At 38.9% G+C, this 22,108-nt stretch overlaps 2 pseudogenes; both read right to left on the bottom strand.

Annotated features, from left to right (window-relative positions):
• Window positions 1-9,015: 9,015 nt before the first annotated feature.
• On the bottom strand, window positions 9,016-10,268 carry LOC116212309 (annotated as a pseudogene).
• A 36-nt stretch (window positions 10,269-10,304) lies between these two features.
• Window positions 10,305-19,660, bottom strand: LOC116212308 (annotated as a pseudogene).
• Window positions 19,661-22,108: the final 2,448 nt, after the last annotated feature.

The raw sequence follows: 22,108 nt of genomic DNA, 5'->3' as shown, positions 1-22,108 counted from the left end.
GGGAGGGTGTGCCAACCAATGAGAGCAATTCAACCGGTCCGCGCCTATTTTCCTTAAACAAAATCTTAGATTTAATTCACTCAAAAAAATCTTGGACTTAAGTCTTGTGAGCTGAGAGTATTCATGATTGAAACCTTTATTCCTTAAAGGACAGACTTGGTTCGGATCTGGATCAATCAAGATTTATTAGACTTTCGGATATAAGATTATGCAAAATATATATATTTATATATATCAAAAATGTTAAATTCTCCTAAATTGTGTGCTTAAAATTCATCATAATTCAAATTTTCACTCACATCAATTGAATAGCTTTTGGATATTGTATAATTACAATTTATGCATTCATAAGTGAGATTTTGGATTAGGAGATTTTTAAGTCAATTATTAGGAAGATATAGCAACACTCTATGTATAAGGGGTCGTGCGCGCGCGCATATATATATATATAATAAAGGTTAACGTTATGCACCGAAAAAAGAGATAAAGGTTAACGTTATGCGCCAAAAAAAGAAATAAAGGTTAACGTTGTTGGAGTTGGAGTACACGCAACTCTCCGGTCATTTCCTTTTTGGCAAATAATTCAAAAAGAAATTAATGGAGATTTTCTCTCTCTTTTTGTCCGATGAGAAATTAATGAAGCTAGTCTTGTTATTTTTTTTTTATTTTTTTTTCGGTGGAGAAGCTAGCCACTTTATCGATGTAGCTATATGTACAGATGAATATGTATGAGAGAGAGTATGGGAGATGTGTGGGCTTCCCATACGTCTGTATCTATTAAAGAGTATGGAACCGTGGATGTCCCATAATCTCGGAGACCCCACAAATTACAACAGGAAATATATAGTTTTAATAAATAATATAAAACAAGTAGTATTACATCAATTAACTATATGACACCTAAGATTAGCATTTTAACAAGTGCCGGTATATGCATGTCGAGCTGTGGATGGATGTATATATGTCCACACACGTATGATCATAAAAACTAGAAAATTAATTAAGCAATTTAATAGTTAGTTTCCTTTTGGATATATAATTTGGTCGATATTTATGACACATGGAACTCTTGCGTCTTCTCTACTTCTTCATTTTCATGTACTTTACCGTTGATTTGCATTTTCTGAAGTGATGACCTCGATATCATTGCCTCTTTTATTGGTTCTTCGTTTTTTTTTTTTCTTTTTTCGGTTGGTAAGACTTTCTTCTTAAGATTTTATGATTTATTAAAGAAAAATCTTGATGGACAATGATCCAATAATGGTATTATATATAATGTAGTTTTTCAATTCTTTTAAAATATTGTGTGTGTCTCTGCATCCAGGAGGAAAATACATGTGCTCTTTAAAAAAGGAAAAAAAAAAAAAGCAGTCGGGCGTTTACTGGGACTTTCAAGAGGGAAATAGAGAAACGAGAAGAACAAAGAAATTGGGTCACCTAAATATATGTACACGTTCTTTCAATCTCATTGGACTGTAAATACTAATTTAAATCATACTACATATGTGGCTATGTTAAATCGTACTATATATAATCAATTTATTTATTTTGTTGGGGGAGGGGGGATGTGTTGGTAGCACGTTTCATCTCATTTGATGTAATCATATGCATGATGATTGATGAGATTCCACAACTATATATGGAGTTAATAGAGAGAGCCTATTGAATCGCCAAGCAAGTAACTAAATTAAGAATCTGTTCACCTATTAATCCTTGTATTTGTGGGTGTATATATATATATATATATATATATACACGCAAACATATATGTGCATACTTTTTTTTTTTTCAAGTTATAGACGACGACAGTCGAGAAGTAGATAGGCTACTTTTATGGATAATTTGTTCTTCTCATACGCTACTGGCACACGTCCTTCGGCCGTAGAATGGCAGGTCTTATTTAATTACATACATATGTACGAGAAAAAATATATATACATATAAATATATAAGTGTAATTTTTGCCATTTCCTCCTTTTAATCGGGATATTACATTTTCACCCAAGAGAAATTTTTTTACTCTTTTATAAAGAAGCTTTATAAGCTTAATACAATCAACATGAAGTCGAAATAAAGGGTCCAAAAATTTCATTAGCGAGAATCAATGGACATTTTGATTATTCGGGGTCGGCAAATTGCATCAGTATATGAAGCCCACTCCTCAGAAGGATTTCAAATTATACCAGAAAATATGTACATGTATGTTTATCTATATAAATATGTAGATATATTATATATATAGTATAGTAAGCGTTCTTTTTCCTTTGCTGCTAACCCAGTAAAATGTACTGTATTATATACTCTTTTTGCCAGTCGCCAAGGCATTTAATTGTATATCAGAGGATATTACTCAAGTGAATAGATATCATAAAAATGGGGTGTGTATGGATATCAGGCATACCTGAAACCGACTGAAATCTACTCGTTTGGATAGGGTTCGGGTAATTTCAATTGAAAATATAGTAGGGTTCGGAGAGTAATTGAAAAAACTAGTAAAAATAAATTCTGGTTCAAACATATAGGATACCCACAGAATCGGTACTCACAACTTATATTTTTTTTTGAAAAATTATTTTATATTTACATAATCATCTATATGTGATGTAGTAGTTAATAATTCTATGGAGAATTATTTGCTTTGTCTACTAAGAAGAACTACATCATTCTTTTTTTGCTAAATAGCTACATAATCTTTTAATTGCGTATTTACTTTGTCTATTATACAATCCGAATGAGAGCTACATAATCATTTAGTTATGTTAATGGATGTGATCCGATTAATCTATGTCAATATTTATTTGTTTTGCGTGATTGTGAATTAAATCTTTTCGATGTTAGTTATTTATTTCATTTATTGTTCTTGAAGAGGAAAAAAAAGTTACATGATCTAACAGGATACCGGATAAGTTCCGGTTCCAGGTAAACATGGTAGGATTCGATTTCAAAATCTTAAAATCTGTCCCATACAAAAAAGGGGTCCGGGTATCATGAAAAAAAATACCCGAATCCGCACATTCCTAATAAAAGATATCTCATCATAATCATAATCATAATCATATCATCATATCATAAAAGAAGGGTAAATTACAAAAAAAAAACCCAAATTTTGTAAAATGTCTCAATTTTGTTCTAAATTTTGTTCTGTAACAGAAAAAACCATAAGTTTTCTAAAATGTCTCAAAAATGACCTCCGTTATAACTTCCGTCAATTTTTGCTGCTGATGGTGGGTCCCTTTAACAGTCCACGTAGATCACACGTAGGCAAAAATTGACGGAAGTTATAACGGATGTCACTTTTGAGACATTTTAGAAAACTTATGGTTTTTTTTGTTACAAAACAAAATTTATGACAAAACTGAGATTTTTACAAAATTTGGGTTTTTTTTGTAATTTTCCCCATAAAAGAAAGTAAAAGTTCGTTTGATTTCAAAGTTAAATTTCAAAATTTTAACTTCAACTTTAACTCAATATACTACACAATAAAACACACACTTCCCAAGTCAAACAGGTAGGCCTCATAGATTATAAAACGTACAATCTCATTATAATCAATTATCTACACAATCAAAACAAATGAGGTCCACAATGACTAATTTTTATTTGTCATTTTTCACAATCAAAATCACAGTTACAAATTCAAAACTTTAACTCTGAAATCAAACAGATTGTAATGCTCCGTTTGGTTTCGCAGTTAAAATCACAAAATTTTAACTTTAACTTTAATTCAACACGCTACACAACAAAAATACACATTTCTCAAGTCAAAAATTTTAACTTTAACTTTAACTCAACACATTTCACAATCATTTGTCATTTTGCACAATCAAAATCAATGTTACTTTAATTCTGAAACCAAACGTACCATAAAATTCTTGTTGTCTTTCCCCAATTTGGAGCGAGTAGGGTGCATTTCTCCACCCGCGGGGACCCACCTTAACTATTTCTTTTTAAAAAAGATTAATATTTTTCGGATACTGAGTTCACACTGAAAAAAAATAATATTTTTTTATTAAAATTATTTCTTTTTCAACTTTACACTTTCTCTAAATTTGAAATCAAATTTATCTAATTCAGCTTAGCCCATCAAATGATAAAGTTCTTCTAATTATGAATTTTTTTCATTCACAATGTTCGAACTTGAGGATAGTGAATTTTCTCCATTCACAACATTCGAATCTGAGACCTTAATTAAGAAAATATACGTCGAACCACCTGAATCAATCCGCATCAGTGAAAAATTTTATTTTAAAAAACATGTTTAAATTGATCACTAATTTAACTAGTTTTATTTATTTATTTATTTGTGAAATTAGAAATGTCTTTTTCTTTTTTAGTTTGGGTGGAAACACAAGGTTACGCTAGCATATCTTGACCATGACCAAGATATGCTTTTAATGAATTTTGATTACATGCATGCAAGTGCGTCATTAAAAAAATTATCATAACTACTTAAGGTCTATTATATCATGATCATGCATGGTTTTCTAATTTGAAATATTAAAATTCAAGCAAAATTTAATGGAAGAAATATTAGCTTTTATACGTGACATATTGCTTAGTATAATTTTTTTAAAAAAATTTGAATCGAGATATCATAATTTTTACCCATCTCTAGTTTGATCATTATGTCAACTGTACTTTATAGATTATTACGTAAACTAATATGATTGACCAAAATGTTAACGAAAAAAATTTTCGTCAGCGACATGGTGCGACTTGCTTCGTAATTGTTTACTCATGCCGGTAAGAATATACTAAATGAGAAGGTTTTATCTGACTCGACGGAATAATATCCTCTCGTTTCTGCAACTTCAAAATAATCATCTCAGGGCAAACATTTCAACCAAAAATAAATACATAAAACTCGGGGCAAACATAAAAGAGACGTATGAAATTTATTTATGTCTACGATATATATCAAGATCGAGTATTTCCCTTCCCTGATTTTTGAGTTACGGCTGCACGATATCAGTCAACTTTCAATAAATTGAACTTGCACATGGGTATAAGAAATAATAAGAATGAATGAGCTCAATCGACAAGAAATTAACAGAAGCCTAGCGATTTTCGAGTTAGGGCTATGATACTAGTCAACAGCAGATGAGTTAAAGAAAAACTACGAATGGGTGATTTTTATTTTTATTTTTATTTTTTGGCCAAAAGAATGGATGATTTCAATCCACAAGAATTAACAGTAGCCTAGCGATCTTCTAGTTAGGGCTACGATAACAGTCAATTTCAATAAATGAAACTTGCACAAAAGGTACAAGAAATAATGATGGATGATTTCAATCGACAAGAAATTAACAATAGCCCAACGATTTTCGAGCTAGCGCTACGTTATCAGTCCATTATCAATAAATTGAACTTGCACATAAATACAAGAATAATAATGGATGATCTTAATCGACAAGAGAGTAGCAGGAGCCTGAGTAAGACCAACTTCTCGCATTAATTGTGACATGCCGTTCACATCTAAACGTACCAAACCCTGCGTTCAAAATGAAATAGGCAAATGGTTCTAATGACGATTGAGTTTCATGCATTTCATATAAGAAATTATGCTCATTATTAGAGATATTGTCCGGTGCTAACTTCAAATATAAGAGAGGTCTATGGTTCGTGAGCTAATAATCAGACTATATATATATATATATATATAAATTTAACTGGTGATATCACTCCAAACGCTTCCGATTTTTGTGTAGGAGTCTTGCCCACCGAATCTAATCTCTTTGGTCTTATCCCAAAATGGCTTACATCTTGATGGTCTTTTCTTGCCCACTTTTCAGTATCAAGCTTTTGGGACCAAGATTGCGATAATTCCTCAAATATTAAGTGGAAATATGCGTATCTTTCCTACTTTCAAACCATCCTAACTCTCCAGATTCTTTGAAATTTTTTTGAGTTAATTTCGTTTCAGAATAGCATGTGATGTACTTCGAAAAAGATAATAATCTATCTAGGCTTAAAGTGCATGCCAGTTGACGAGTGAAAAGAAAAAGAAAGCAATGGTACGTCTACTTTTCGGTCGAGGTGGTCCTGTCAAGGGCAACGCGTTAAGAATAAATAGTAATATGTATCGATGGAAGAGACCAAGCGTAAATCTAATCCAACTTCACCCGCTTCTACTATTGAAAATGATGAAAAAGCATGCAAGAGATCACCTTACCCGCTTCTGCGAGACAAAGATTTTGTTGGGTTGAAAAAGTTTAAATTTATTACTCTATACTAAATTTTCCGACGATCTTACCTTATCACATTACTTGAAAAAACACTAATTGATATTTTGCAATTAACTAAATGGATTTCTAAACGCATGAGGATTGGATCATAAATTTGTATCCTGAGATAATTCAATAATTAATTTTTTCTCCCTCATCACCAAACTAGAGGGAGGATCTTTTAAAATTTTCTCTAATTATATAAGTCCAAAATCATTGCAAAGGCCCTTTACTTTATGATAAATCATTCTTCAGTCTCAAGAGAAATCATATATAATTATAAAACCCCTATATTTGTTGTCCTTGTGCCATTCAGGTTATATATATATATATATATATTCTCGCTATATGAAAGCTTGTTCTCCAAAGCCCCGAACATTCAAATTCAATTTCTTTTGTTTTGTTTTTCTGCCAGTAGTTCATGAGCTTATTTATGAGAGGATGGACAGGAGAAAGGAGAAATAAAAGGACACAATAAATCTTACTTATGAGAATCGAACCAATTAAATCCCTTAATTCCATTTCGAGGGCAATGCCACCGCATCCATCCATTTTATTTTGCCATTCAAATTCGACATTTCAATTTGTTGAATCTTGATCATACATATGGATGAACGCATGTGCATGTACCTCAATTAATGCCGTGAAGGGCGGCTTGGACACTCTTCATTCAGATTCAGAGGCCAAGTCCACTGTTTCTTCCACCTTATTAATTAAGTCCATTTCGCCCAAGACAGAAGGAAGGGATACGGTTGACGTTCCAACACCTATAATTATAAGTTATTTCTGAAAGTAAATTATTTTCTGGCGTTTTATTTTAATTATGCTCTCCAAATTAAATACGTACGTTCAATTTTTTTATTTATTTTTCCTTTGTTATGTAAAATTTCGATCGATGAAACGTTAGATATACCAGTCCACCCCGGGATCCCCGGCCACTACCAGCTTCTCCGACCTTTGCCTCTGGGTGGAAAAACTGTCTCGAATGAGCTAAAGCTGATTCCGACTTTGGTTCATCACGGGCGATACCCCACCCCCACCACCCCCTCCCCCCCACAATGGTCGAAATCAACTGTACGTTATGATGGACAGGGATGGTGAGTGGGGCTTGACACTGAAAGCAGGCACACTTCTTGGCCGGAAAACTTGAAAAAATGATCTTACAAAAGTTTTAGGATCAATGTAGTCGCTTTCTGAAACTTTATGTTATTGCCGATGCAAAACACGCGGTTCAGTGTTTCTGCACAACCTTCTGCTGCTCGCCGGAAAATCTGAAACAAGCAGTCTTGATTAGCTCAATAGGAATTATCTTAATGATGATTTTATAAATATCTAATTTTGAGCTAATTTTAATGTAATTAGTTATTAGTTATTGTAAAAAAAATGGATTTTAATGTAATTAGGTAAGTATTGCGAATTTGTCCGCGTACACCGGACGTCTGCGGCGTCCACATGAGGGAATAGTTGGAAGTTCGTCCGACGAATTCAATTGGGTTTGACTTTAACGCACCCGAGAAACCTGCCCATACTTAATAGGTCGGCCAACCGTTGATAGTTTTTAAGGTTAATAACTCAGACCTCGTTAGAACAGCAGCACGGTTTCTTGGTTGAAATTCGGGTCTTAATGTAGATGATATACAACATGAAGTCGGTGCATCTCCTATGCAGAATTTTATTTTATATATATATAAAGACACGAGTTCCACCTGAATTCTTAACTTTAATCAGTTTTGATTCACCGAATAACCTGCGGCTCAAGACCACCGGATTCTCGTTCTCCATGGCGAGCCACGGTGCCTTGGCTTGTCTGCGCGTGTGCAGAAGGGAAAACGTCGACTTCTACTCATTCCCGACTTCCGTGTATCGGATGGAGATGTTGGTATGTTGATGACTTTGGACACCAAAGGCTGAAGATCGTGTGCACTTAGACACCAAGTTTCTCTGATATTGGACCAGTTGCTGCAAGAAAATAAATGACAGAGGCATTTTGTGTTACTTCTAATGTCTATCTTTGGACTGATTTCTCGTTATTTCATCTTATCGACGTCGGGGAATTGCTGACTATTACGAGTTCCGAACAGCTTCATCCTACGTGAAAGAGGGATCTTGTCTTCTTATGGGCTTGGAGGAGGATTTTTGCTCATCTATTGGGCTGAAAGCCCAAATTCAGCCCATAACACTTCTCTGGAATGAGAAGTATTCACTATTCATTCATCCATCTGGAAACTCTATGTGAACTTATCTGTTGAATATACAGGCATCTTTTTTTTTTTTCCCCGGTAAATTTATACAGGCATCTTTTGCTGAATGAATATACAAGCATCTGAGCCCATAAACGTCTGATCCGATAAAACAGATTGCCTTAAACTTCGGCTGCTTCAAGCTGAGCTAGGAGACTGCTTGGTTCGGGCTGAATTCGAATCAAGTCGACCATTTATGGAGAAAATATTTGGTAAGTAATGCATAACCAAGTGTCTGGGTAAAACTCTACCCCCAATGACACGTGTAAAGTAATAAAGAGAGAGTTGTCCAGTGAGACACTTGTCATTTGGAAGTGGAGTTTTACACAGTCACTTGATTGTGTATTACTCACCTAATATTTTCTCCCATTTATGTTCATGCTGGCAGTTTGGGAAATTATTCTTGTAATTGCAAGAGATAACGGAAATGATATAAATTTGAAATTGCGCCTTTGCATTATAGCTATAGTCCGACTACTGGATAGGTGCAACAGATAAAAAACCCACGCTAATGACTGTTGTTCCAACTTCAGTTAGCCCTCTGGAAGGAAATGAACTTTCTTTTGAGCCTACAGGAGGACCCGACCGAAGAAATTATAGTACTCTCAGTCTCAGTTGGAGACTGAGACCACGTTCAGGCTGGTAGAACTCCGGACCCGGTGCGCGCCTTTGCTCCATGTCAATGACCCGAGCTCGAAGCTCCCGTTACTGCTGTGGTTAGGGGTAAAATCTATCCTGTAAGCTAACTTCTTCCCTGCCTGTGAGAACTTGAGCTGAGGAGGGTTCACCGTGAGCTTCACACCAGCCGGATACTCTACATATGGACTGTAAACTGTGGGACCCTGACCGTAGTATGTGACTGTCCGATGGGCCGAAAAGCTCCCGCTCGCATTGGCCACTCCAATTGAAGGGTAGTTAAGGTTCTAGGAGGGGGTCAGATTCTTTGGGCAGGAGAGCAGTTCCCCTGTCAAGTCCTTGAGCTCAGCTGGGCCCGCACCAAGGCCGAATAGGAAGTTGATCACATCGATGGAGTCGAAGTCATAGATCAGGCCCGGGTCCAGAGCTGTGACAGGGTTCACGTGGCCTGACCCATTGTCGAAGGGCATGCTCTCAGTGCCGTTTGGGTTCTCTCCAGTCAGTTTCTTATTGTTGTCCATGGGAGTTGCTGCAAATAAGAATTGTCGAAATTTGAATCTTTTAGTTTAGAAAGAAAACCGAATAGGTATAATCTAAGAACGGAAAACTAGTGTACTTGGTGCGGAAGCTAACCTGTGGTCATTATTGTGGATTTAATCGCTGCAGGGCTCCAAGAAGGATCGCTGCAATGGCGGACACGTGCCGGCACAGCATGGATGTTCCTGATAGTATGTTATAGTCATCGGATCGACCCAATGTGGCTGTGGTTGCAACAGGAGACCACGCTGCCAGAATGTTAGACTCCTGGTGCAGTTATATCGGGCTGTAAATGGGTAGACTGGAACACCTGACATCAAGAAAAAATAATGGAAGGAAACATAAGAAAAGTTACGTAGTTGGACCCGAACTTACTTTAATGATTTCTGGTGTTATGATGTTAGGTCCCATCGAAGAAAACATCGCCATCTCTGGGGCAGGCTTTGTCTGCAGCACAGTTGTCGTCGGAACAATTTGAGCAGTCGGATACCTGTCATGACCATAATGTCATCAAGATGATCAAAATCGACCTGAGGATTGCCAATGCAAGGCCAAATTAGTCCCAGGACTGTCTGCCGGTGGAGCACGAGATTTGGAGCAAGGCTGTCCATATCCTGCCTCACCGGGCCATCATCGCTCATCAGGTCTAGGCAGTTCAAGTTCAATGTTAACTATAGCTACTGAGAGCTTCCAGAAGTTTTGGGACTCGCCTTTCTGTTGCATGATAAGCTTCGAGCTCTGCTGCTTCCAGTGGAGTGACCAGAGAACCCAGGATTGCTAACTGAAAGCCAATATCTTTGGCGAGCGGATCCGCAAGAATCATTCCGACCCCTCTGGTGGCCCTTATAGCATTGGCCCTGGCCCTCCAGTTATCGGACAATAACGTCCCTAGGGTGCGCACCAAAATTTTCCCCTTAACCAAATTTGGACCTAAGGTATTGTTCCTGCATCAGCTGTTACAAGAAAAGTGGCAAAAATTAAAAGATAGGATTTGAAACCTTTGTATGTGACTTGCTGTCATCGGGACGCATACCGAAATGCAGAAGATACAAACCTTGCAATTCTTGGCATAATTCCTGGAGCTGCTGCAGCACGTCCAGATATTAATCCATAAGAAGTTTCCATTTTAAAGGGGTTCAGAGAGTAAACCTGCAAGAACGTATTTATGATTTTCGAGTATTTCTCAGGACACGAAGATTGAACCAATCATGTCTGAATTAAAAAAAATTAGATACCCTAGAAGTAAAAAATGCACCATGGTGATTCAATTACGTTACCTTTCCATAAGTTTTTCACAAATTCCCTTTCCATGAATTAAACATAGATACTCGAGATGGATAATAGTTCTTCAGGAATACCTTTACAATTTTTGAGTTCCCAAGATATATGTTCATGATGAACTCTCAGTCCACCGTGCTAGCGGCCACAGCAAGAATCCATGAAGCAATATTGGTTGCAGTTTCTGGGAGAAAAAAGTTCCCTGCTGATGCAAAGACAAGAACGCCCTTCTAGAATGCGTGAAACTCTCCGATTGAGTTGCACTGTGGAAATAACTTGGCCGCTGAGGAGCGGGGCCAATGGATAGGGAGAGTATATCAACTCTGTCGCTTTTAGCGTCATCCATGGCTGCCAAGATATCAGCATCACGGCAAAGGTTGAACCAACAGGCCTTGTAGACAGCCAGTCCGGCTTGTGGAGCCCCACCCTTTGCTGTCCCTCGGCCCAAACAGTACAGGCTATCATCGACCATGGAACCAACTATTTTTCAGCTCATGTGGCTCCCATGCCCATCACTGTCCCCTGCTGACCAGAAGAACGTCTGATTGAATGACTCAAGGGGCCCGTCATCAGCTTCAAACCCTTTGTAATAGTACCTTGCACCTATGATCTTTCTGCAAATCCCAAACATAAATTATATTGTCGAATTCAATATGCCAACTGTTTGCTAGCATGATCTGTTTCAACACAGCCAAGATACCAGTGTCGATTACGCCAACAATTACATTGGACATTGAACCCGAAAGCACTTGGTCTCCATACTGGAGGGAGTTCACTCCTAGGAATTCCCAGGAATGAGTCGTGTGCAGTTGGTTCGTCCTGCTCTCGAAGATGAAGACAACTTCGCTTTTCCCTGCAGGAAATCAAAAGAAGCTTGGTCTATGCAAATCCACATTCGTCAACGAACTAAGTTGAGCTTTATATTTGGAAATTTGTTGAGCTTGTTCTTGTGCGAGCACAGCCGAGAAGCCTTGAAAGCTTTTGCTGTAGTGGGAAAACACTGAAGTTCGTGCTTCATCAGGACTGCCATAAAACATAAACATCAACATTCATATGGAATTCATTTGTCTTGTGATTGAATTAGCTCCGTAGAGCTGCTCGGATCAGTTCCTTGCCTTTCAGTTACTGAAGATAGGAGTTCATGGTTTTCTCTGATCAACAGATTCCGAATCAGGATTCCAGTGGGGCCCTAAGTAAACAATGTAATGCTGCAGATTACTCAGAAAAAAGTAATCGTCGCGATAATCAGATGCTTTTATTTGGAAAATAATGCTTATTGACTATGTTTATCTTGGGGATGCTTCGGACTAACAAGTCCGCTGGATTTGAGAATTGTTCTGGGGTAGTTTACAGTCATGAGCACCTTAGAGTGGGAGAAAGAGCGAAAACCACTGGTATGAGAATGTACACGAGAGATCAAATTTACTATACGTTTGCACCGGAGGTGGCAACATTATTTGCTAAAGCAAGGCTCCATAAGAAGAGGAGCGCAATTAGAGCGGCAGTCCTCATCTTGGTAATGTATCAAAGAGGGTTAGAAAATTCGTTCTGCTTCTTATGCAAAAAGACAGGAACAAAAATTGAAGAGCCGGCTGAAGATTAGTATGACAGAGTTTCAGAAGATTCTGCATGGAAGTTTTTCCAGTCTGCTCATGTAATGCTTAGGACAAGAGCGAGTGTTTGTCTTCATCGACTATTACTATTTATCTTAGAGCCCAACATTTTCTTTTGTAAGGATAATGCGGATCATAGTTCAAACAAATTCCAAATATCACAATCGATCTCGTACCCGAAATAAGAAATTGCAGAGGATGGAAAAGGAAAATTGTTGTTGGCTTTCACGATTAATATTCTGATTTTTTTTTCTTTTTTTCCTGAACAGTTGGTTTGCCATACACAACCGGGTCTTATTGGCAGAGGCAGAGTAAGCTAATTGAATATATCGGCTATCAGGTTTGTGCTTTATATATACATACATATTAAGCTTATACAGGTGCTAAATGCCTGTGCTCTCATACAAGAGATAAAACATAATGTGAGCATCCTAAGTCATATTATCGAACAAGACGACCCTTCCCTTTTATACGTATGAATTCCATTGATCTTTTGCAATGAATTCTCTATATTTATACAATTGTTCTGCCTGAATTCCTTCGTCCATTTGAAAACTCCATATATTTGTAAGGAAGATATGCCCATAAACATTTTATCTTGTTCACTAAAACCATATGGACTGCCCGAAACTTGCTTAGCTTCGAGTGAAGCTAGGGGACTACTTGGTTCAAGTTGAACTCGAATCAAATCAACGATTTATTTTAATGATTCATACTGCTAATTTGGATGGTTATTGTCGTATTCTACGTAATATTGAACGTCTAAAGCTTCGTTATGCATTTTCTGTGTCATTGCTACAGATACTGGAAATGAAATCTATTGGAGCTACACCAGTTGAAGTGCATCAGAGCTGCTGCTAGTCTTGCTGTGTCGTTTTGTTTTTTTATCATTCATGTAGTTATTTGTTTTCTAAGGTCGTAGTTTTTAAGGAATCGGTTAGCATATTTTTAGGAGTTTATTTTTTGCACGTTAAGTGCAGTTCTGGTCTTGTTCTGTTCAGGTTTTCTACTGGTGTCTATTAGTGTTGGTAACTGAAATTTTTCCAATTAATGAAGAAGTAGACAGTTTCTCTTCTCTCTCAAAAATCTGCATTCTCTCATTCTCTCTAAATAGAGTTCTACTGATCTACTGTGAGGATTGAATTAAGAGACTTAACAGTGGTATCAGAGCACCCTTGATCTTAAGGGACCTGTGGGGGTGAGAGACTTGTGAGGTTGATCGAGTGTTTTGACTGCATCCATAGAAGATCAAGGCAAGATGGAGGCAGGTTTGAGTGGATTCTCTACCATGGCACCACCTGTGTTCGATGGGGAGAATTATCAAGCATGGGCTGTGAAGATGACAACTTTTATGGAAGGTTGTGATTTGTGGGAAGCAGTGGAAGAAGACTACGAGGTGGCTCCCCTTCCAAACAATCCAACCATGGCTAAGATCAAGCTGCACAAGGAGAAGAAGACCAGGAAGGCAAAGGCAAAATCGTGCCTTTATGCTGCTGTGTCACCCACCATCTTCATCAGAATCATGAGGCTTGAGTCAGCAAAAGCTATCTGGGATTACTTGAAGGAATAATATGAAGGAGATGAGAAAATTCGAGATATGAAAGTGTTAAATTTGTTGAGATAATTTGAAAGGCTTCAAATGGAAGAGAGAGACACTGTGAAGGAGTTTGCTAATAGGCTTGTGGAGATTGCTAACAAGATTAAAGTGTTAGGAACTGATATCAAGGATGATAGGCTGGTGCAAAAGATTCTGGTTTCTGTACCAGAAAGGTTCGAGGCAACTATTGCTTCATTGGAGAACACTAAGGAACTTTTAGACATCAAACTTGCAGAAGTACTTAGTGCTTTGCAGACTCAAGAGCAGAGAAGTATTATGAGAAGAAAAGGGATTGCTGAACAAGGAATGGTTGAAGGATCTTTGCAAGCCAAATTGCAGAAAAGGAAAGAAGTTGAAAGAATATGGTAGTGCTTCTGAGATTGTTGCAGTAGAAAGATCGAACAGCAACAAAGGGGGAAATCATCCTCCTTGTTAGCATTGTGGAAAGAGAAATCATCTAGACTGTAAGTGTTGGAGGAAGCCTGACATGAGATGCAAGAAGTGTCAAAAGTTGTGGCATGCTGAGATCATCTTCAAGGAAGAGGAGACTCGGTAGCAAGGTGCGGCACAAACTGCAGTTGAAGAAGAGGTAGAACAACTCTTTGTTGTTTCTTGTTTTAGCTCACATGTTTCAGATGGTTGTTGGCTTGTTGATAGTGGTTGTACTAACCACATGACAAGTGATGAGAAGCTCTTTAGAATAGAGAGTTGTGTTGGTACAAAACTGATATATGAGGTTTTGTATGTTCCTAAGATTGCCCAAAGTTTGTTGAGTGTTGGTCAGCTTGTAAAGAAATGATACAAGGTGATGTTTGAGGAGAAGAAGTGTTTGATTTCTGATTCAAACGGTCAGAAGTTACTTGAGATTCCAATGAAGAATAAGTTTTTTTCTTTGGATCCATTGAAGATGAAGTCTAAGGTGGAAGATTATCAATCTGTTAAAGGGAGAAGGTCCCTTGCAGACAAATGTCAGAATTGCAAAGTTGATGTTTTAGAATCTATAGGATGTGAAGAAGCCAAAGCCGATCTAAGAAGGATAGATAGAATGAAGGAGGAGTTGGCCATTATAGAGCCCAAGGCAAAACTCGTTCTTGATGGTTTTGTGAACAAATAGGAGGAGAGGGTCTATGGACTGAAGGAGACTCCTAGAGCATGCAATGGTGTTCAGATTGTGGAAGAAGAAAGCAGTGATGTGTTCGTGAACAATCAAGCCAAGTGGATAAATGAAACTGGTACATTGCAAAACAGAAGACCAGTTTGCAAATATCTTCACCAAATCCTTTCAGATTGGAATGTTTGAGCTGTTAAGGGAGAAGCTTGAAGTGTGGAGCAACAACTGATCCGAGGAGGAGTGTTGGAGCTACACCAATTGAAGTGCATCAGAGCTACTGCTAGTCTTGCTGTGTCGTTTTGTTTTTTGATCAGTTATGTAGTTATCTGTTTTCTTAGATTGCTATTCTTAAGGAATCAGTTAGCATATTTTTAGGAGTTTGTTTTTTGCACGTTAAATGCAATTCTGGTCCTGTTCTGTTCATGTTTTTTACTGGTGTCTATTGGTGTTGGTAACTGAAGTTTTTCCAATTAATGAAGAAGTAGACAGTTTCCATTCTCTCTCAAAAATCTGCATTCTCTCATTCTCTCTAAATTGAGTTCTGCTGGTCTACTGTGATGATTGAATTAAGAGACCTAACAAAATCATTATGAGATTACAGTGGAAAGCTTTACTACCAGTTCGAAGAAAATTACAGTATTCCTCGGTCTCAGTTGGAGACTGAGACCACGTTGAGACCGATAGGACTCCAGACCTGGTGCACACCATTGCTCCATGTCAATGATCCAAACACAAAGCTCCCATTGCTGCTCTGGTAGGGAGTGAAATCTATCCTATAGGACAACTTCTCCCCTGCCTGTGAGAACCTGAGCTGACGGGGATTCACAGTGAGCTTCACACCAGCCGGATACTCTGCATATGAACTGTAAACTGCAGCACCCTGACCATAGTAAGTGACTGTCCGATGGACCGATAAGCTCCCACTCATATTGCCCACTCCGATTGAAGGGTAGTTAAGGTCGTAGGACGGGGTCAGATTCTTTGGGCAGGAGAGCAACTCCCCCGTCAGGTTCTTGAGCTCCAAAGGGCCGGCACCGAGGCTGCATAGGAAGTTGATCACGTCGGCGGAGTCGAAGTCATAGATAAGGCCTGGGTCCAGCGCAGCAGCAGGGTTCACGTGGCCCGAACCATAGTCAAAGGGTGTGGTCTCAGCGCCGTTCGGGTTCTTTCCAATGAGCTTCTTAGTGTTGTCCATGGGAGTTGCTGCAAATTAGAATAGTTAAAATTTGCGTTTGTTAGTATGGAAATATATATATATATATATATATATATATATCTATATCTATTTCTTTACCTGATGTTGAAGCTTACCTGTTGTCATTATTGCGGACTTAATCGCTGCAGGGCTCCAAGAAGGATGGGCAGCTTTTAGGATCGCTGCAATGGCGGACACGTGTGGGCACGACATCGATGTTCCTGATATTAAGTTATAGTCAACAGCTCGACCTGATGTGGCTTTGGTTGCAACAGGAGACCACGCAGCCAGAATGTTGATTCCCGGTGCAGTTATATCAGGCTGTAGTCGACGGAAAAACCTCACATCAGGAGAAGAAATAGGACAGGGGACATAAGAAAAGTTATGGTTGTACTGGAACTTACTTTGATGATATCTGGTGTTATGATGTTCGGTCCCATCAAAGAAAACATCCCCATTGTTGGGGCTGGCCTCGTCTGCAGGACAATTGTTGTCGGAACAATTTGAGCAGTTGGATACCTGTCATGGCCGTAAAGTCACCATGATGATCAAAATCTACCTCAAGTTAATTAATTTTAAAGCCAGGACAGCCTGCCCCTGGTGCACAGAAGTTGGAGCAATCCTGTCCAAATCCTGGCTGGGCGGGCTGCCGGCCATTACCGGGTCTACATAGTTCAAGTACAATGTGAACACTGGATAATAAGAACTTCCGGAGGTGTCAGGACTTGCCTTTCTGTTGTAACATACGCTTGAAGCTCTGCTGCTCCTAATGGAGTGATCACAGAACCTGGGATTGCAAACTGAAACCCGACATCTTTGGCAAGCGGATCCACGAGAACTATTCCGATCCCTCCGGCGACCTTTACAGTGTTGGCCTTCTCCTCTCGATTGTCTGTCAATTCTTCCAGGGTGCAGACGACAATTTTTCCCTTAACCAAAATTGGATCTAAAGTACTGCTCTTGCAGTAGCTGTTACAAAAAAAGTAGCAGGAAATAAGGCACAGAATTTGAAACCCTTTCTAAGCCGGTGATTTCATGAATGTAAAATGAATGTATCTAACTTACTGTCATCAGGGCATATAACAAAGTACAGAAGATGCATACCTTGCATTCTTTGACGGAATCCCAAGAGCTGCTGCAGCATTCCCTGCTATTAGCCCATAAGAAGTTCCCATTTTGAAAGGGTTCAGAGAGTAACCCTGCAAGAACAGACTCGTGATTTTTTTAAATATTTCTGGGGACACGAAACCACTCGTGTTTGAATTCAAAACATTAGATGCCTTTCCATAATACTGAACTCGATTAAAGTTTTTACATATTTTAATTGATTATCAATTGCAAATCAATGTTCCTTTCTTCTGGTGAACAGGCATGAATTAAATTTAGATACTTCTCAGTTGGATAATAAGTTCTTAAGGAATACCTTTACAAGTTTTGAGTTCCCGAGATATATGTTCGTGGTGAACTCTCGGTCCACTGTACTAGCGGCCACAGTAAGTATCCATGGAGCAACATTAATTGCAGTTCGTGGAAAAAAGGAGTTCCCCGCTGATGCAGAGACGAGAATGCCTTTCTGGAATGCGTGAAACACTCCAATTGAGATTGTGTCGTGGAAATAACTAGGCTGAGGCGGAGTAGGGCTGAGGGAGAGGGAGAGTATATCGACCCCATCACTTATCGCGTCGTCCATAGCTGCCAAAATATCAGCATCACTGCAAAGGTTGATCCAACAAACCTTGTACATGGCCAGTCGGGCGCGTGGAGCCCCACCCCTCGCGGTCCCTCGGCCCAGCCCATACAGGCTAACATCATCGACCACAGACCCGGCGATTGTCGAGCTCGTGTGGCTCCCGTGCCCACCACTGTCCCGTGCTGACCGGAAGAACGTCTGGTTAAATGACTCTAGGGGCCCCTCATCGGCTTCAAACCCCTTGTAATAGTACCTTGCACCTATGATCTTTCTGCAAATTCCAAACAGGAATTTTATATGCAGAATTCTAAGAGCACACTATGCCAACTGATTTTGCTAGCATGATCTGTTTTGCCTGCGGCATGATGCTGTATTTATTGGTAACTATTGTAATGCCGGGCCAATTTCCAATCGTTCTAAGAGCATTAAGCTTTCAAGATGGAGGCACGGAATATATTTGATATACCAAAGATACGATGTAGTACCTGTTGCAGTGAGCTGAAGTAAAATTCTCTCCTGGAATGCATTCACCCCTAAACCTTTCCGGAACAGGGCCTAATCCTGTGTCATCATAACTTCGGGACTCAGGCCAAAGTCCTGCAGAAGAAACAATAGATGAAACCGGCAAATCAGATCAAAAAGAGGAAGAAGCAGGGCAAGATGAGTGAGATATTTAGGAATATATGTACCAGAGTCTATCACGCCGACAATTACATCAAACATTGAACCTGAGGGCATTCGGCCTTCATACTGGAGGGAATTCACTCCTAGGAATTCCCAGGAATGAGTCGTGTGCAGTTGTTTCATCCTGCTCTCAAAGATGGAGATGACTTTGCCCTTCCCTGCGGCAAATCAAAAGAAGCTTGGTTGTTCAGGCTTAGTTAAAAGTAGGTGTAATGTAACCATCTACGACCTAAGTTTAGATTTATCATTACCGGAAAGTTGTTCAGCTTGTTCAGGTGTAAGCAAAGCCGAGAAGCCCTGGAAGCTTTTGCTGTAGTGGTGAACCACTGAAGTCTGTGCTTCATCAAGACTGCCACCAAAACATAAATCAACATTTTGTAGGGAATTCATTTCTTTTGCAGTTAAACAGCATATTATAAGTGAGCTCTGCATAGCTGCTCGGATCAGTTCCTTGCCTTTCAGTTACTGAAGATAGCATCTCATGGTTTGCTCTGATCACAGATTCCGAGTCGGGATGGGAGTGGGGCCCCATGTAAACTATGTAATGCTGCAGATATTACATACAGGAAAAAGTAATCACCCACGACAATCACATGCTCTTACTCGGAAAAGTCGTGCTTATTGAGAATCACTCGGGATACTTGCGAGGGAGAAAGAGCGAAAACCATCGATATGAGTTAGAAACTCTTTTAACCTTAAATACCGGTTTATCACGTGCGCCATTCTCGGTTGGCAATGCATGAACAATGTACGCGAGAGGTTGAGATGTGGTACCTTTGTAACAGAGGTGGCAGCATTACTTGCTAAAGCAAAGCTTGACAAGAAGAGAAGCGCGATTAGAGCGGAAGATCTCATCATGGCAATGTAACAAAAAAGGATCGAAAAATTGTTTTGGTTGTTCTGCAACAATGTGGGAACTACGTATAGGACCCATGAAATTTATCTTATTGAAAATTAAGAATGAAAAAGAACAAAATCGAAGTAGAGCCGGCTAGTGATTAGTGTGAAGAGTTTCAGAAGGTTCTGTATGGAATTCTTTCCAGCCGGCTCATGTCATGCTTAGAACAATAGACGCTTGCAACTGTTTTGTCTCCATCGACTTTTAGTAAATATACTTATCGAAGCGCCAAAGATTTTCTTTACTTAGGAAGTTAGGATATGCCGATGATAGTTTCAAATAAGTTGATGTTCCATGATCGTACTGTTACAATTTGGAACAAATCATGTTCCATAATATCGCAGCATTAAATGCAGGCTAAAGCTTTGCCATCCATGCTGCATTCGCAGCAACAATGTACATACGTACCCCAATCTTTCTCATTGATGTGCATATGCACCTCAATCTCCCGAGAGAATTAATTATGCACGATCGATAGCAATGTTCTTGGCTTTTTCAATTAGCATTCTAAAAACGGAACTTTATTTTTCTTTACTGCAGTTTTGCCATAAACGAGTGACGCAGCGAAGCTAAAGAATAATTGTAATTTGTTGATTCACGCACGAATCCCAGAAAACAATCTTCTATAATATGTTGATTCTACAAATACTAGGGAATAAGCATCAAATTCGTTGATTCAATCAATGCCGAATTTGAAAAAATAGAGAAAATATTCTCTCGAAATTTTATTCATCCAAAAAGCTATTGTCTTTAGCCTTAGGGCTTACAACGCTTAAATAGGCATAAACGAAATTATAACTAAGGAAACGAATTTATAACAAAGGAAATAAACTATTCCCTAAAAATTGCAAAAACGCCCAAATAACATAAAATTGCCTGTTTTTTGCCGCATCAACGAGGCACTAGAGTACAAGACAACCGAGCAAATATTTGCTGAGTTATACTCAACCACTTAGTTATGTAACACCCAATTATAATGTCTAAAAGTGAAAAACTAACCCCACAACGGGTCCACAAACTCTCATTTATAAGCATTTTGATTGATCGTTACTTATCCAAAGTAGATGAGTAATACTCAATGGATATTTTCTCAAGACAACCAGCTCAGATGACCGGCTCATGTTGACAGAGTATGCAAATAGAACGCATACAAAAATAGTAAGCTTATTAGATGCCAAGTGACTGCCAAATGACTGTTCTCGGACAAGATACCAGAAATAATGTAAGAATGCTTAATCGTATTATCGAAGATGACAGCCATCGGACTTAGACCCACAGTATGCCATCAATGAGAACTCCATGGGGAACGTTTGCAGACAGAAGCAACAAGGTCCTTAACCAACAAGGTCGCGGCGTACTCTATGAAACAAGTATGCGAATGGGAAGTAAAAGAAGTAGTCTTCCCAATACTAAAGAAGCTTAAAAGATAATGTGATTCCTTGGATCTGAGAACAGTTAACCAACATAAATTACAAATCACGGCAATTACTGATTATTACGAGTTCCGAACAGCTTCGTCCTACGCGAAAGGGGGATCTTGTCTTCTTATGGACTAGGAGGATTTGGGCTCACCTATTGGGTTAAAAGCCCAATTTCGGCCCATAACACTTCCTAGGAATGAGAAGTATTCAGTATTTATTCATCCATCTGGAAACTCTCTGTAAACTTATCTGTTGAATATACGGGCATCTTTTTTTTTTTCCGGTAAATTTATACAGGCATCTTTTGCTGAATGAATATACCGTCATCTGACCCCATAAACGTCTGATCCGATAAAACAGATTGCCTTAAACTTCAGCTGCTTCAAGCCGAGCTAGGAGACTGCTTGGTTCGGGTTGAATTCGAATCAAGTCGACCATTTATGTGGAAAATATTGAGTGAATAATAAACACCCAGGTGACTGTAAAACTCCACCCTTGAATGACACCTGTAAAGTACCAAAGAGGGAGAGTTGTCCTCTTACCGAAAAAAAGATAGGCAGTTGTCCAGCGGGACACTTGTTGTAACTTTACCTCACTGTGTACTACTCACCCAATATTTTCTCCCATTTATGTTGATGCTGATAGTTCGGGCAGTTATTCTTGTATTTGCTAGAGATAACGGAAACGATATAAATTTGAAATTGCGCGCTGTGCATTATAGCTATAGTCCGACTACTGGATCAGTGCAACAGATGCAAAACACACGCTAATGACTGTTGTTCCAGCTTCAGTTAGCCCTCTGGAAGGAAATGAACCTCTTTGGAGTCTACCAGAGGACCTGACCGAAGAAATTATAGTATTCTCAGTCTCAGTTGGAGACTGAGACCGCGTTCAGGCTGATAGGACTCTGGACCCGGTGCACGCCTTTGCTCCTTGTCAATGACCCGAGCTCGAAGCTCCCGTTACTGCTGTGGTTAGGAGTAA

Source organism: Punica granatum, chromosome 6 (assembly GCF_007655135.1).
Source record: "Punica granatum isolate Tunisia-2019 chromosome 6, ASM765513v2, whole genome shotgun sequence".
NCBI lineage: Eukaryota > Viridiplantae > Streptophyta > Magnoliopsida > Myrtales > Lythraceae > Punica > Punica granatum.
Note: the sequence above shows the minus strand (reverse complement) of the source record. Positions and strands in the feature narration are given on the sequence as shown.